Source organism: Pollicipes pollicipes, unplaced genomic scaffold (genome assembly GCF_011947565.3).
Source record: "Pollicipes pollicipes isolate AB1234 unplaced genomic scaffold, Ppol_2.1 Scaffold_7231;HRSCAF=8579_pilon_pilon_pilon, whole genome shotgun sequence".
In the NCBI taxonomy this organism is placed as follows: domain Eukaryota; kingdom Metazoa; phylum Arthropoda; class Thecostraca; order Pollicipedomorpha; family Pollicipedidae; genus Pollicipes; species Pollicipes pollicipes.
Window position 1 is genome coordinate 44,105,514 of NW_023597034.1, and position 17,248 is coordinate 44,122,761.

The window sequence follows — 17,248 nt, forward strand, 5'->3', positions numbered from 1 at the left end:
CTCGCCACAGGACACGTTCTGAGGGTACATGCTTAAGCATGCCTTCAGCCTGCCCCCCCCCCCACACTTTTTTTTAGACATTCTTACGACTGCTGTCACACGCATGTAAAATATGGGCATATTTTTCTCTCCAACGCAAGTAATATAATCAAGTTGGTTTTTTTCGCGTGACCTGCGACGCCAGTACTCAGGCCGGAAATGTCAGCTCATCAATTTCTTTGGGAACTGGTGGCAAACAGTTGGCCCGGTTCAAAACACGGTGTTCTCTTTGATAAACATCATGTAAGATTTCCTTTACCTAATCCAACCGCCCAGCCATGTGCCTGTACCTATCCACTACCCATTTCTATCAGTTGTATCCCTGCTGCCTACTCATATGTATTCCTCCGTCATTCAAGTCCTAGACTTTGAAAGGATTCAGAACATTGTGTCCGGAAACTTATTCTTCTATAAACGCACAAGAGCTGTGAATACAGCTGCTTACAGCTGAAAGAAGCACGAGCAGCAACATTTTTTAGCATATCTTGGAGTTTCTATGCGACATTTCGTACACGTCCTACCCATACTATCATCTATGTCCAAAATTTGCCTAAATCTGTGCCCAATCCAGCGCGCTGTCCATTTCATATGGGTACATTTTGGGTAGGTGTCGGGCTCTAAGGTGTGAAACGACCTCAGTTTTGGACCGACTACTTCGAATCCTCACTTTACTAGTATGTTTGCCATTTCTGTGAAATGCATCCACCCCTGCGCAACTACCAAGTGCTCCAGTGCCTACTCAGTTCCGTTTACACTACGGTAGTTCGCCAAAAGATCATGGTTCGTTCGCGTATCTGCTAATAAGCTCTATAAACAGCTGTTTACTGGCTTCCGATAAACACCAAATGAACAAATAAACAGGAAATGTCTGAAGAAGGCGATAAACCTGTAAAGTTATTTCTCCAGAAATGATGTGAACTATCTGCCGAATTTTACCAATAGCCAACTTGTCGACACTCGCAAAGTGTCAAGCGTACTAAAACAACTGACGATGCATATTCCCTGTAGATGGGAACACCAGAGCCGCACAGCTGCTGCTCAATGTAGAATGTATCCAGCAGGAAGCCAGCACGGTTGCCGTCCGTTCATGTCTCGATGCTAGCGCCACATATAGGCTTTGTTGAGAACCAAAGCTTCAAACCATTGAGAATGAGCGTTAAAGCGGTGACAATTCCAAACAACCGACTGCTGTGAGAAACGATAGTGAGTCGCCGGTCGTCACGGAAACGGCGAGTCTTTCCCGCTGGTTTGTCGTTTCCACCGACGCGCGAAATGACAAGACGACATAGTGAAGATGGCTCCGCAGCAATCATGGCATGGTAAATAACGTGATAATCGATCATGCCGAAATCTTACACCTGGCTGTATGAGCTGAATGTCCCCTTTTCCCTCTGACCCGTCAAGCCTCATCCGCGCTTCTTTCCTCATATTGGTTTTATCCTGCATCCTCACGGCGTCCCGTCTATCCGGGGCAAGCTACATGCGCCAGCCACGAGTGTGCTGAAGTGCCCTCTGGTGGGGCACCCGTCCAAGTGTCGGGTGCATACCCCGTAAAGGGCTCGATGTTCGGGTGAAGTCTTGGTGGAGGACTCCCAGGTGCATACAGTTCTACCACATCATTGCCCATTTCAGTGCAGTAGGGGACAGCGGGGACAGTTGCCCCTCCCCTTTGCCGGAAGGCAAGGGAGAGCAAGAGTATACCTTCGCCACCCCTCAAAAAATTGGAAGGTCCCTTAACCCGAACGAAAAGTTCTGTCGCTACACATATGCGATCAGAATTCTGATAGGATAAGCATCAGAAGTCTGCTGATTCGGACCAAGGTGCTCTCTACTGGGATGAGGAGGCCCTTATACATGTAGATTGGGGCTCCTTTTGTAAGCCGAAAAGATTCTACTGTACGTAAGGAGGCCCCCTATGCATCAAGAGGCCCTGTATTTGGGATAAGTAGGTCCTTCTCTATGTTTGGAACACCCCATATTGATCAAACTACCCCTTTTCTGGGTTAAGATGTCAGTTTTGTATAGGGTGGCCCCTTTTCTGGGTCAGGCGACCCTTATTTTGAGTACTTGCGCCCTTTGCAAGATTACGATGTTCCTTATTTGCACAAACAGGCCCAATTTGTGTTCAGGAGGCGCCGCTTCAAATTAGAAAAGCCCTGCTCTGGATCAAGTGATCCTCTTCCGTGACCAGGAAGCTTTTTATTGGATTGGGAGGGCCCTTTTAGAATCAGGAGACCCTTTTCGGCTATAGGAGGGCTATTTGCTAGTTCACGTGGCTCTTTTATTAATGCAGATGTACTTGTGCTGGGTTAGCAGCAAGACTGCTGCGTTCTTTTCTGCTTTGGGGGCTGAGCTTTAATGGATCACTTAACTATTTGAAGACCGAGGAACCCGGCTTAAGTTTAGGGAGCCCAATTCTTGGTCATGAGGTAACTTTCTCGAATTTGGCCTTGTCGAATCACGAAGCCTCTATCTTAGTCTAGCCTGATAATGACCTGAAGCTCAAGTCCTCTGCTGACCAAAGCCTTCGCTAGGCCGACAATGGCGTAACGGTGACGCTTGCATGTTGATTCAAGATTCTCGCAAAAATAAGTTCCATGTGCCATGAACTACGGTTTGTTGTAAAGAGAAACATTTTGAAAACGCTGTTTTTGAGAACCTTATTGACTCCAAAGGCAGAGCTAGGGTTTGGGAAAGGCCCAGGCAGGACCCTGGGTGCTATGGAGGTCTTGGAAAGCCTGGCAGTTTTTCGGGGCACCAGGCAGAGGGTAAACATAAGCCGACTGTCAGATCTGCGAAATCCACCCTTCTTTCAGTCCTTCAGCTAAACGTAGAAACTTTTGCAGGGAAACAGCTTCCGATGCTTCATATCTCTGTTCAGACGTGCGCTCGCTCACATATAACGGGATTTCTCCAAACAGCGACGACATCCAGGACCAGGAATGCACGCAGGATTTTCGTAAGGAAGTAGCAGACCTCCAGGGATCTAGCAGTTGTCCTCATGGGAACCTTATGAGATCAGCAGCTACAGATCCTTACCATAATCTGTCTCCTCCTTGTCATGATTTATCATTTGCATCTTTTTTGGAGCTCCGTGATTTTGGGTTTTAATGTGTTGCCGTGTATAATTTGTGCATGCCTCTGCAGAAGGCCGCCATTACGCCTCCGCCGTGGATCTGCAACTGCCACCAGTTGCCGGCGGCGGGGAGAGTCGCTGCTGTGAGGGGCGGGAGCCGGCGGCCCCCGGATCCACTGCTGGCGGCGGCTGGGCCCGCGCCGCCGCCCCAGGCGCTGGCCGACGAAGTGGACCAGTGGAGTAGTGACGGCGGCGCCAGGCCGGCCCGGCGCCCCGTAGTCGAGCGCCGGTCGGGTGTGGAGGCGGGGCACTATGCCGCCCATCACGGTCATACTGGTGTCGGTGGTGCTGTACGTGTTCCTGCAGCTGGGCGTCACCACACTGCTGGTGGCCAACCAAGTGGCGCTCGACAGAGAGACGACGATCACCGAGCTCAAGGCGCAGCTCGCCAGCGTCACCTCCAGCTCCAGCTCCAGCTCCAGCTCCAGCTCCAGCTCCAGCTCCGGCTCGGTGAGACACTCGTGAGGCGGGGCCTGAAAAGTCGTCGAACGGGACGACGGAGCAGAAGTCCTTTTCCGTTCGGGCTTTAACCTTTCGCACATGCCTTCGAGATTGATCGTTTCATACTATGAACAGAGCTCGGCTGTCATATCAGCTGAGTAGAGCATTGCATCTCGCCAAAGTAATGGCACGTTTTCAACAGAGTTCGTATTGCTGCAGACACGTAAAGAGATGCAGGAATAAGAACGCTGAGCGCCGCATCATGTCACGCTATGACTGCGGTCTCCGGCAGCAAACAGTGTCTTTGGCCACTTTCAAATCCAGTCTGATTCAATTGAAAGTAAATGAGGGCGCGTAATACATGTAAGTGCAATATATCATTGCGAGGGGAGTGGAGGGTGCATCCCCCCACGGAGGTTGATGGGGTTCAGACTCCAGATATATTTAAGCAGTTTGGGCTAGTTTTGTGCTTTGGCAAGATAAATGGCATGACAGACCAACTGACCCCCAATGAAATGTAAGGCGTACTTACGTCCATGCAGCACACGCCAAGCAGCCTATAGTGACGAACATTGCTCGCATTTGTATACATAAATGACGCATGTATGCCTCAGTAAACTACGTGCGAGACTTCATTCGGATAACATCAGCGCGAGCTCGTCAATTTATAGAAAAAACGGCGTTAAACCGTTGCCTTTCAGCGATGCGACCGCGACCGCGCCTGGTTGCGATGCCTGTCTGCTTGCTCCACTGAAACGAACATCTCTTTATTCTGAACGAGCTGAACGTATTTGGATGATCCTAAAGTGTGACACTTTTCGCCGGCGAGATGGAACATTCGATGCTCATTGTGCGATGAGGGCGCATCAATTTCGTCTTTTTTACTGTGAACATGATCTGGTTGTGATCTTGCGTATTCAAAACACCATGCAGATATTCATTTGCCCAATACATCATCGCCTCCGAATAACCAAACCTCTTGCAGTTTTCTTACATGCCATAAAAACATGCACCTGATTGTTAACCACAATAAAAAGCATGCATCTTCTGATTTTAAAGCCGAGCTCGTCTGCGATGACAGGTGTGTGATAACTGCTTTCAGTTTAGAAACGAAGCTCCGTCGGTGATCCATCAGTATCCCCCACTGGGAACAAAACCAAACCAACTGGCTGCACGCTCCACTAACTGCCCGCCACCACTGGGACGGAGGAATCCGTAAATTGTGAGCAGTGAGCGGCGGCGGCGGCCGGCCGCGCCCACCGCCAGCTGTGCTGACCGCCGTGCCGTGCTCGTTCGCAGGCGGACCCCGTCATGCCGGTTATACCTGAGCCGGTCGCCCCTGGCGACCCGGCGGTCTCTGGTGGCGCCCCCGTCCCTGGCGACCCGGCGGCCTCGGAGGACAAGCCTGCCTCGGAGGATGAGCCTGTCCCCGGGGAAGGTTTCGGCGGACCGGCGCTCCTCGGTCCGGGTCTGCTGGAGCCGGCTGGGCCGAACGAGGGCGAGGCTCCGCCGGGGAGCCCTGGTGGTCCCGCGTCGGGGCCGGTGGTGCCCGCGCGGCCGGGCACCTCGGCGACAGGTGGACTGCCCCAGCCGGGCACCTCGGCGACAGGTGGACTGCCCCAGCCGGGCACCTCGGCGACAGGTGGACTGCCCCAGCCGGGCACCTCGGCGACAGGTGGACTGCCCCAGCCGGGCACCCCAGCAACAGGCGGACTGTCCCAGGCAGGGGCTCTCGCACAGGGAGGCGATGGCGGTTTTACGTCTGCCCCCGAAGAGCTGGACAGTGATAGCTTCGACACGGCGCCTTCTAACAGTGATAGCCTCGACAAGTCGCCCTCTGACAGTGACAAACTTGACACGGCACCTTCCACTGACCTATCCGATGACGCAGCCACAGCTGAATCAACCGGCGTGGACTCGAATACAACTGCTCTCACTGGGTTTGCGCAAACTGGCGATGCAGAAGGCACGGTGAGCACTGGACAAGATGGTCTGCTCAGTGACGTGCCTCCGCAGAGCCCTGGAGAAGTGGACCTCACTGTGCCACTCGGGATGCCTGATGACTCGTCACAGGGTACTTCGGCCGTGAAGCCACCGGCAGAAGATTCCGCAATTGGTGGCGGTTCTTCGCAGGAGATGACCCCGCTGGACACGAGCTCAACTCAACAAAACGCAACGTCCGACGCTGCAGCTCCGCAACTGGCGGGTGAAGCACCCGAATCAACGGTGACTGAGGAACAGACACTTTCTTCGCCCGAGTCTTCGGAAGACATCAGTGGTGCGGGTGGCGACGGCACCCAGCAAAGCGAATCAAATTCTGAGTCCCAGACGCTGGTACAAGCAGAGAGGCCGATTGCGCCGACGCCTGACGAGACGACCGTGGCGCCACCTGCGCCGGCCGGCTCCGCTTCGGCCGACGGCGGCCCTGCTGCCGCTGCCGGGCCGGCCCCCGGCGCCGCTGGCGTCTTCACCGTGCCCGACGACGCGTCAACAGAGCGTCCGGAGACGACCACCAACGGCGTAGACTTGGTGACGCAGGTGTTCGACGAGTTCGTGTCACCGGCGGGGCTGCTGAGCCAGCTGATGCCGCTGGCCGAGGAGTCGCTGGCCGCCCTGGACCGGAGCTACGGCGCCCAGCTGTACGCCGAGCTGGCCGACGAGCTGGAGGCGCGCCAGGCCGCCGCCGAGCCGGCACCAGAGCCGGCACCAGAGCCGGCACTAGAGCCGGCACCAGAGCCCCAGCGGGAGCCGGCGCTCGCCCTGCCGCCGACCGATCCGCTGCTGGCATCCCTGCAGAGTATCCTGGGTCTGCGAATGGCGCGGGCGGGAGGCCGCCACGGTCGGAGCGGCGGCCGCTGGGCGTACCACGGCCGGGGCCGGGCTGCTGGCCGCGCACCGGTGCGCAGGGCACGGGCCAGGCCTAGGCCCAGTCGGCTCCGCTTCTAGTCAGCGGGCTGATTGCCGTCGGGATCAGCTGGCCCGCAAACCGTGCGCGAGATAGCACGGAGGTCCATGCCCACCCTCGGTTTGTCCGGGAACTGGTAATGTGTTGGAACCCGACAGACTCTTGTTTTCTGATATCGCTGACATCTGTGAGGATGATCTTGCCACTATGTGGCTTGGGATGGATTACGATTTTCACGTCCGCGGTGGTAATCTGCCAAGAAACCCAATGATGTTGTGAGCGACGGTTGTTTGGATGTCATTCGCCGCTTTAGGGATAATCATGCACTTTACTGGGGTCCCGCCTTCATCCGTGTGCCGTCCCGCTTTTCGAAACCCCACTAGGTCCCATGATCTATCTCACGATATCAGGGGTAAACTTCTTAGCATTCCCTTATGCTTCCCTAGCATTCCCTTTCGGAGCTCTCGGGAAGCGCTAGAGAGCAGTCGGGAAACAACTGCAGGGTGTTTGATACCTGTCCATTTCGCGAGCCACATTACTGTCTTGAAAACCTGGCTGCTTATGAGAGCTCGTGACATCACCAAGGAGTTCTTTGGTTGCTGTTGCAAGTGCCTCAAGTTTTCAAGGATTACTTGAGCTACAGATGATACGACAGCACGGCATACGTCGTGTGCTGCATGAGCAGACGTTAGTTTGATATTTGTATCACCTAGATAAAAAAAATGTGCAAGAGTTTGTTTTTTATCTAGAAAAAAATTGAGCTCGCCAATAAACTAATGTCTGACTGACCGACTTCCCGCAATCGTGATCTTGCGTGGTGACCTGCTGTGTCAGCTTGCCACGACTATTGAGAGGGTTTGCGCGGATGGCTATGACGTCATCAGAGTAATCGGTTTACGACGTAGCTGCGGGACGAACGGATGTCAACTGGGACAAAGTAAAGTTACTCGGCGTATCAAAGAATACTTGTACTTCGCAATCTTTGGACGCTTGGGTGGGTTGTGACAAGTGTTGCTATTTGCCCCGAGCGTGTGAACATGATTATGTTATGCGTTGCCTTGTTATAGTGAGTGTGATGCGACCGTCGCAAATATGGCGGCGAGGTGGCAAATGGTGCATGTGATAATCCTGGTTAATATATCAACAAGGCACGCGAGAAAGCGAAATGGCGTAGTCGGGCTGTACGTGTAAGAGAGCAAGATCGAAAAAAGGAACGGGCTAAACAGGAAAACGAACTGGTTTGGATTTCCGAATGACACCATAAAACAAGTGAAGCCACTTCGTTTATAAGACGAGTGCCTAACCAATCCCGGGTCGGGTCACCTGACGTGTGATTTAGCACGCACACCTGCATCAGCTATGCCGTCTCATATTTTACCTTGAGTCAACAGATCGCCAAATCGTTGCCAACGTCCAAAACGCGAGATGGTTACGACACATCTTCACAAATTAAAAGCTACTTCCAAGTCATTTTACTCCCAGAAACGACGGAGTCGGTGGAGTCGGTGGAAGAGATGTGGCTTGTGAAGAGACAGCTATGTTAGCTGTTACTATGCAGCTGGACTCCTCTTGAGTCTTGTCACCTCAGCGCCTGTTGTTTTTTGTCTTAGGGTGCTTCGATCCGTTCAAGCTTGTGTGTATGTGGGTAAAAAAATAATCGATGCACAAAATTTTCTGTAAGCAGGTTTTATCTGCCGACGAAAACGCTAAAAGTAAATAACTGCATGATGAGGAGTAGCTGCAATATTCTCAGTCTATTATCAGCTCAAAATAAAGTAAGTCATTAAGTACATTTGTGCATCTACATATGCCAATATATATATATATATATATATATATATATATATATATATATATATATATATATATATATGTGTGCATATATATAATCACTAGGGAATAAGGTTATGAATACTTCCTCATCTATAATAAGTTTAATTACTTCAATTGAACGGAGCAAGTTCTCGCCGCTGTTTAGTCCAGCAGAGTGCGAAAGTACATATGTAACGTCCCATACGGTATCATGAAACTGATCCAGTGGTCCCGGCACCAGTTGCTCTAGCCGAGCTCGGTCTCGCTCTAGCCTCCCCGGGATTCATCGCACCCGTGGAGACGCGGGTGAGGAAACAGGAATTGTCACACGCACCGCACAGAAGCGTGCAGTGCAGTTTTCCCATCTGCTTCCGGCGCGTCCCACATTATGCGCGCGCTGTGCATTGCCAGGATTGGTGCGCTAGCCGCGCCGCGGGCCTCCAGCTAACCACCGGCAGCGTCAGCATGCCCGGAAGCGTCTCAGTCGCGTGGGATAGTGTAGCCCAGGGGTGAGGGAAAGCAGAGCACCGCACCGGCTGAACCTGGCAGAAGCGCGCAAAAGCGGCGCGCTGTGCAACATTCGCCGGGTTTCATTGACCTTGTTCACATGTGTTGAAATGCTGCCAGACCGGCACCAAAACGCGCAGGTTAAAGTTGTCGCCTGCCTCGTCTGATAACAAATGTGGCGTTCGTGCGTCAAAGCAAAACAAACGACGTATTGCCGATCTTCGCTGGTTCATAGTCTACCGTAGCGCTTTTATGCGATCAGACAAGAGATACGCTAGTTGGATAGTGCAAAACTGTATCTTACGTACCCCTCGTGTGTGAAAGCAACGACAGAAACGCCAGCGCTCGGACGCCGCGCGCACGCAACGCTTCATAATCACGAGTGCGCGTGAGAGGACGCAGTATGATGGCAGCGTACGGCGGCCCAGGCTTCAGAGCGCCAGCGCGCCTGCAAATGTGGCAGCTTGTCCGCCACTGCCAGGACAGCTAAGCTGCCATGTGTGGAACGAAAAGGTTACAATTAAAAGAGCTCTTCACTGGGAGAAAATATCAGCCAAGCTTCAAAAGCTTTCAAAAAGCGTTTATTAATTTTATATATTATTATATATTATAAATACATTTAATATATATCAAATAAAATATGTTAAAAACCCAACTCGTTTAATATCATCGGAGCTGTAAGTCCGTTGGTATGAAAGTCATTCACGTTCGGCACCTTAGTGATGCTCATTTCTAAAAACATTTTTGCTTGTATCTGGCAACCACATATTTTCCCATGTTAACAGGGGTAATCACATCGACTGCAGCCATCGATGAACAGCCTCAGATGTAAATGAAATAAGAAGGCAGTGAGTCTTATTTTGGCAGTTGATAAATAATAGGGGTGTATTTGTGATCAGTTTGCCAGTGCATGTGTTGATCATGTGTTGACAACGTATGGCCCATGGATGATGTAACATTCTGTTGTTGGTCATTCCAGTGACCCTCGCTCGCCAAGTAATTTGTTACTTCACACACACACACACACACACACACACACACACACACACACACACACACACACACACACACACACACACACACACACACACACACACACACACACACACACACACACACACACACACACACACACACACACACACACACACACACACACACACACACACACCACACACACACACACACACACACACACCACACACACACACACACACACACACACACACACACACACACACACACACACACACACACACACACACACACACACACACACACACACACACACACACACACACACACAACACACACACACACACACCACACACACACACACACACACACACACACACACACACACACACACACACACACACACACACACACACACACACACACACACACACACACACACACACACACACACACACACACACACACACACCACACACCACGCACGCACACGCACGCACGCACGCACGCACGCACGCACGCACGCACACACACACACACACACACACACACACACACACACACACACACATATATATATATATATATATATATATATATATATATATATATATCATTATTAACATACTTAAACAAAAAATACTGAACACGTTTATCTTTTCAAACCCCGCTTAAGAATCAGTCCACATCTTTGGTCGGAATCATAATCAGTTCGAAATACATGTATGGTCTGTGGTCAGAATATATTTTGTTGAGATCAAATGCACTAGACCGCCTTCGGCGAGCACCCCAGTGACATCAGCTCCACAGACCTGGCTCCGTTCGGAGAGCGGAAGGCGCTTAGAAAGTTATCACGCCCATGTTCCAGAACGGGCCCTTACTCTGCAGTACTTATCCACATTTCCACAGATTCCTGGGCTTTTGTGGCTTGAGGAAGCGTCCAAATTCATGTATTCCGGGCAATGGCTCATCACGAGATGAGCCAATGACCCGCATGCTTTCCTCGAGCTACAGCGTTTCAAAATTCATCCAGTAGGGTGGGCAGGATGTAAACATAAATTCATGCTACCAGAAAGTTGGCTCTCCGGCGGCGGCCCTGCGTGCGAATCGTGGCACTAATCCGCTGTCCTTTGACCCCGACCCAGCCATCCGACCTACTCAGCCATTTGTCAAGTCTGGGGCGCATAGATACTGGCTTTAACAGCCTCGCGGTTCGATGCTGATCGGCCGATTTTGAACAAGGGGAGGGGCGATCGGCAGTGAGCCACAAGCCGGGGTGTAATAGCATGAAAAAATATCGACATGCACGCTTCCAAGTGACCGAATATTGGAACACTGTCGAGCGCTGTCACGGGTCAGAGAGCGGCGGGGCTGACTGCTGACCCGAGAGCATCGCGTCTGCACTGGGTCCCGATCGGCACCTCGAGCGCCATCATGGGTCAGGGGGGCGGGGCTGACTGCTGACGCGAGAGCACCGCGTCTGCACTCGGTCACCATCAGCACCTCGAGCGCCTTCATGGGTCAGGGAGGCGGGGCTGACTGCTGACCCAAGAGCATCGCGTCTGCAAATCAGCGCTGCGAGCGACGTCATGGGTCAGGGGGGCGGAGCTGACTGCTGACCCGAGAGCATCGCGTTTGCACTCGGTCCGATCAGGGCCGCGAGCACCGTCATGGGTCAGGGAAGCAGGGCTGACTGCTGACCCGAGAGCGTCGCGTCTGCCCTGGGCCCAAACCAGCGCCGCGAGGGACCACGGAGCACGAGCAGGTTGATCGTCGATGGCTGAAATTGACTTCCTGTCTAGTCTCAGACTGGTTTGGCCGGAAGTAACACTCGGAACACCCGAAATCGTGCAAAAATGCCACGATGGGAGCCTTGTAGCATCATCACACAAACTTGCGTGGCGGCTATAGTGACGGTGACGACGAGGCTAGCTGCGAAATAGCCGCCAAAGAAAACAGAAACTGCTGAGAGAACAGGGTGTCCATGGTGCATTCAACCTTTACGGATTCAGCGGGTTGCCGACTGGCCGCCCTCTCTGAGCGATAGCCTATTGTATTCGTCACAGACGCTATCGCGGTGCTCCACAGTTGCAATGACGGTTACTCAGCATGGAAATATTCCAAATGTTCTGGCATGTGATTTTCATAGGGTACTAGAAAGAAAAGCTTTACTGATAAGGGTTTTGCAATGGAAGCGACAGTGTTGAATGCACCCGGCAAAACGATCGGCGCCGTCATTTGAGCTTGGGCAGAACCCTGCGTTTTACAGCACAGGCAGCATACCGTCCATCCCCGATACATTGATCCCATCTCCGATTGATGCATGACGCTGCTGGTCCTGGAGAGGACGGAGAGTGCTGTGTGCCCTGGAGAGGACGGAGAGACACGTGCCGCCGTCGGCCATGGAAAAGGTGAAGAGACACATGTCGCTGACGGCCATGGAGAGGACGGAGGGCGCCGTCGGCCCTAGAGAGAACGGAGAGAGCTGTCAGCCCTGGAGAGGACGGAGGGCGCTGTCTGCCCTCGAGAGGGCGGAGAGCGCTGTCTGCCCTCGAGAGAACGGAGAGCGCCGTCGGCCGTGGAGAGGACGGAGAGCGCCGTCGGCCCTAGAGAGAACGGAGAGAGCTGTCAGCCCTGGAGGGGACGAAGGACGCTGTCTGCCCTCAAGAGGACGAAGAGCGCTGTCTGTCTCGAGAGGACGAAGAGAGCCATCGGCCGTGGAGAGGACGGAGAGCGCCGTCGGCCCTCGAGAGGACGGAGAGAGCCATCGGCCGTGGAGAGGACGGAGAGAGCCATCGGCCGTGGAGAGGACGGAGAGCGCCGTCGGCCGTGGAGAGGGTGGAGAGAGCCATCGGCCGTGGAGAGGGTGGAGAGAGCCATCGGCCGTGGAGAGGGTGGAGAGAGCCATCGGCCGTGGAGAGGACGGAGAGCGCCGTCGGCCGTGGAGAGGACGGAGAGCGCCGTCGGCCGTGGAGAGGACGGAGAGAGCCATCGGCCGTGATAGGTGGAGAGAGCCTCGGCCTGGGAGGACGGAGAGAGCCCATCTGCCGTGGAGAGGGATGGAGAGAGCCAGTCGGCCGTGGAGAGGGTGGAGAGAGCCATCGGCCGTGGAGAGGACGGAGGGCGCCGTCGGCCGTGGAGAGGGTGGCGAGAGCCATCGGCCGCCAGCCCATCTCCGCCCCCAATGAGCGCAGAGCGCCCTCCGTTCCCGAGTCTGGGTGCCGCTCTGACCATCGTCGTGGTCGACGCGGGCGGCGCCGGCGCGTCGGCGGCGACGGTATCGGATCGGAGGCAGGTCCGCAGTGCAGCGCGCCGACTGCGGCCGGCCGCACCGCCGACACGCACCGCTGGTGTGAGGTGGACGCTGACCACAGGTCCGGAGCTCCGTCAACAGGTGAGCGGTGAACACCGTCCAATGGTCCAGTACCCGTCAGGAGGTGAGTGGTGAACACCATGTCAGGAGGTGAAGGTGGGACTGTCCCCTAGCTGGCAGTACCTGTCAGAGGGTAAGGGTGAATATTGGCCACTTACGGGGAATACCTGTCGGAAGATGACGGCCGAAATATACGCTGACCATTGGTATGGAGTACCCGTCAGAAACTGATCACTGTCTACCCGTAAAAAGTTCTCGTCAAGAGATGTGAGGCGGATGCTGTCCATTGGTGAACTCTAGTCCATGGTGCTTACCAGGAAGATAGAGATGGATGCTGTCCACTGGTGGACTCTAGTCTATGGTGCTTACCAGGAAGATAGAGATGGAGGTTGTCCACTGGTGGACTCTAGTGCATGGTGCTTACCAGGAAGATAGAGATGGACGCTGTCCACTGGTGGACTCTAGTGCATGGTGTTTACCAGGAAGATAGAGATGGACGCTGTCCACTGGTGGACTCTAGTCAATGGTGCTTACCAGGAAGATAGAGATGGACACCGTCCACTGGTGGGCTCTAGTCCAGTGTGCTTGCCAGGAAGGCAGGGATGGACACTGTCCACTGATCTGATGATCGGCAGTGTTGTAAGAGCGTATGGTGAGGTGGAATGGACAGTGTATACACCAGTGTACTTTGGTCCTCCACGAAGGTAATACCAACGCCCCATCTTGAAGAACAACTTACTTGCTTTGGAGTACAGTTGTGTGCCGATTTGATTTATTGAGATTTTTTCAAATTTTGCATTCTTTTAATGCTGTATGGTAAACTGCTTCTGAAGTTGTCATGAGTGTTGTTAAAGTTTGTGTAGATATATGGTAAGCTGACCTTGATATAACCTGCAAATGGGTAGATGCCGTTCACCGGTCTGAGCTGGTTTACACTGGTCACTACTCTGAGCTGGTTGGCGCTGGTCAATGACCTGTTCACTCTTACTAGTCACCGATGTTTGTGTCTAATTTAACCTTCTCTGTTTTAATGCGTTTCGTTAGACATTAACAATATTTTGGAATTAGTAACGAAGTGCACTTGAGATTCTCAACTACAGTTGGGGCATCCTGACATGCAAATATGATATTTTCACAAAAATAGAAGCGCATTATATAGCTTGTGCACTAGCACGTTCCGTGCTGTTCGATAGCTGTAGCCAACAACGGCCTGGCGGGATTTCCGAACTTACTTCAGCGTTCGTTCTACAGCTTAAGTAAATGTCTGTCGGCGCACTTCAAATGTTGATGCACGCATACCGCACATCTGACTATGCTTTCACAATCAATGCAACATGGCTCCAAGTCAGGTGAGTTGTTCGTTGAGCGCCCAATTATTCATGCCGAACGGACGGTGAGTGCGCGCTGTTTGACCTGTTTGAGTCATGCCTATTTCAGCTCTAAGTAAGGCATCTCTTGGGGACGATTCCGTTTCATCGGCCAGCGCTCCTTCCCTCGGCGCGCGACTGCCAGTTGGGCATCAAATCCTTGACCACTTGCCAAACATGCGTGTTTCGAAAGGTCCGCGGGCTGACGCGGCGTTTGATTCTACCCTTGCTGTCAGAGTCGCCGGTCCGCACCGGCCGGCCCGTCAGGATCGGCCGGTCCGGTCTGGCCGGTCCTGTCAGGATCGGCCGGTCCGGTCTGGCCGGTCCCCGCGGAATCGGCCGGTCCGGCCTAGCCGGTCCCGTCAGGATCGGCCGGCCCGGTCCAGCCGGTTCCCGCAGAATGCGCCGGTCCGGTCCGGTTCGGCGTCCCGCAGGCTCTGCGTGCGGCTCCGGCACACATACCGAGGCCGCACAGCGAGCCGCATCGCGGAGCATGTGGAGCTGCGGCGCCGCGGCGGTCGGCGACAATTTACGTCTGACGACGGGGCGGGAGCCGCCGCCGCAGCCGCCGCCGTCGCCACCGGTGGCGGCGCGGGCCCGGCCGGGAACGCCAGGCACGAACAAGGCACGCGCTCTGCTCCGAATGCCTCGATTTCCTCCAAACGGCTGGAGACCCATATGTTCGCCGCCTGCGTGCCAAACTAGTCGTTGTAAACGGTCGCAGCCGATTCATTAGTTCTGAGGTAATCCTACACTCCCTACACGAGTTATGATGGGTCCTATTGTTGGCGACCAAAACACTCATGTCGCAGTGATAAATAGCTTGGACGGGAAACGATATGGAAGAAAAGCTTCGCTACCTTTCCAAGACCACACCTTGCCGCGAAAATATCCGCTGTGGTATAAAGAGATGTCACTACTGCACCGACCGAAAACACAACCTAAGAGCCGTCACTACTTCACCGACCGAGAATTCAACCTAAGGATCCGTTGCGACTCAAACCACTTGCAGCAGCATGCCAAGGTCGCAAACAGCAACCTTTTCAGAACACACATCCTTTGCATGAAATTACAAGAGCATCGAGAGAACAGCTTCTCATTGGGCCGAGTATTGTGACATGTAGATTGCTCGCATAGAGCCGGCCCGTTGCTAGCTACAGTCTCGACGGGCGCCACTTCACTGGCCGGCCGGGTGCACCGCTGCCCACTGACAACCAATGGAGTTTGCTGCGGCACCGTGGAATCGACGGACTCATTCTATTCTGGACGAAATGACCAAGCTAAGCTTATAAGATACGATTCGTATAAATTTTTCCTGATATCGGCAACTGAGAAGGCCCTGTGCAGAAGCCAGGGGTGGCGTGGTCAGGTGGACAGGGTGGGTAGCCACTTGCGCTGTCCTCTGATAAGAGGGCGAGCCTGCGGTTTTTCCCACCTTGAAATAAGTCTTTCTTGAACTACGGGACAAATGTCAGCTTGAGCGACCCAGTCATGGTCGAATGAATGAATCCGTCCTGTTCGGCGCATTTTTAAGGACTGTTGTCAGGCCTCAGCGAACAGAGCAGGCCCAGGCATGACACAAACCGAACGGTGTAGACAAATGTACCAGCCACAGCTTACTAGACCTCTAAACCTACTAACCCATGGGCGTGCCAATAATCCAACAGAATACGGTCATCGTCACCTTCAAAACCTATCTCGAACGCAGGACGCTTTGTTTCCTAAAGTGAAGCTAAAGGAGATTAATCCATAAAAACACACGGACGCATTCATTATGATCATATCCATCCAACGTATTTTCCTACTTTCGCATTACTTTGGCTACAAACGCAGTTTGTAGCCAAAGTAATACGGAAATAGGAAAGTACGTTGGATGGATATGATCACAATAGGCTGTCGGTGGTTTGTCGTCGTCGGCTACAAGAGCCAAAATCGTAAATCACTGCAGATTCATCGATGCCGTCGGCTGAAATTGCCCAGCCCGACTGGACTCCTGACCGGCCGATTTTCAAGCTAGGTTATTTGCGACGCAGCGCGCGGACGCTACATGAGCGGAATTCCGTTTTCAGTTCTCCCAAGCGGCTCCAACTTGCTTCCCTGCGCGAAGAGGCTACCGGCACCGGAAATGCCTCCACTCGTGACGTCACGTTGACTCGTATCCCAACAATGTGAAGTGCATCTCAGGGAGTATTTATAGGCTGTGTAACACTCATGGATCACTCGGACGCCTGGCCCGCGCATCGCTCTTCCGCGCACTGGAGACATCAAATATTATATATATATATATATATATATATATATATATATATATATATGAAGCGTTGTGATTTTCCGCTTTGTTCTCTAAGCAAAGGGCCAACGTCGTAGACTTCCTTAAAATACCGAGTCCAGCCGCGTAACATCGGGTCGTATAGCAATGATGCACAGGGTGTCCCACTTAGTTGCTTTAAGTCTCAGTACCTGCGTCGTTTGGCAGTTCCTGCATGCAAAGATGTTACGTGATTCGTTGCTCGTGATTTGCGAAGTTTCCGACGGCTCGGTATTTGCGAAAATTGTTTCTTTTAAGCAAATAATAAAGTAATAACAGCAATTTAAAGCAACAATTTAAGCAAAGTTATCACAGCAATTTAATACAGCAAATTTATCCGTGCTGAATATCCAAACCAGCCAAAACACCTCCCCCTCCCTTATCG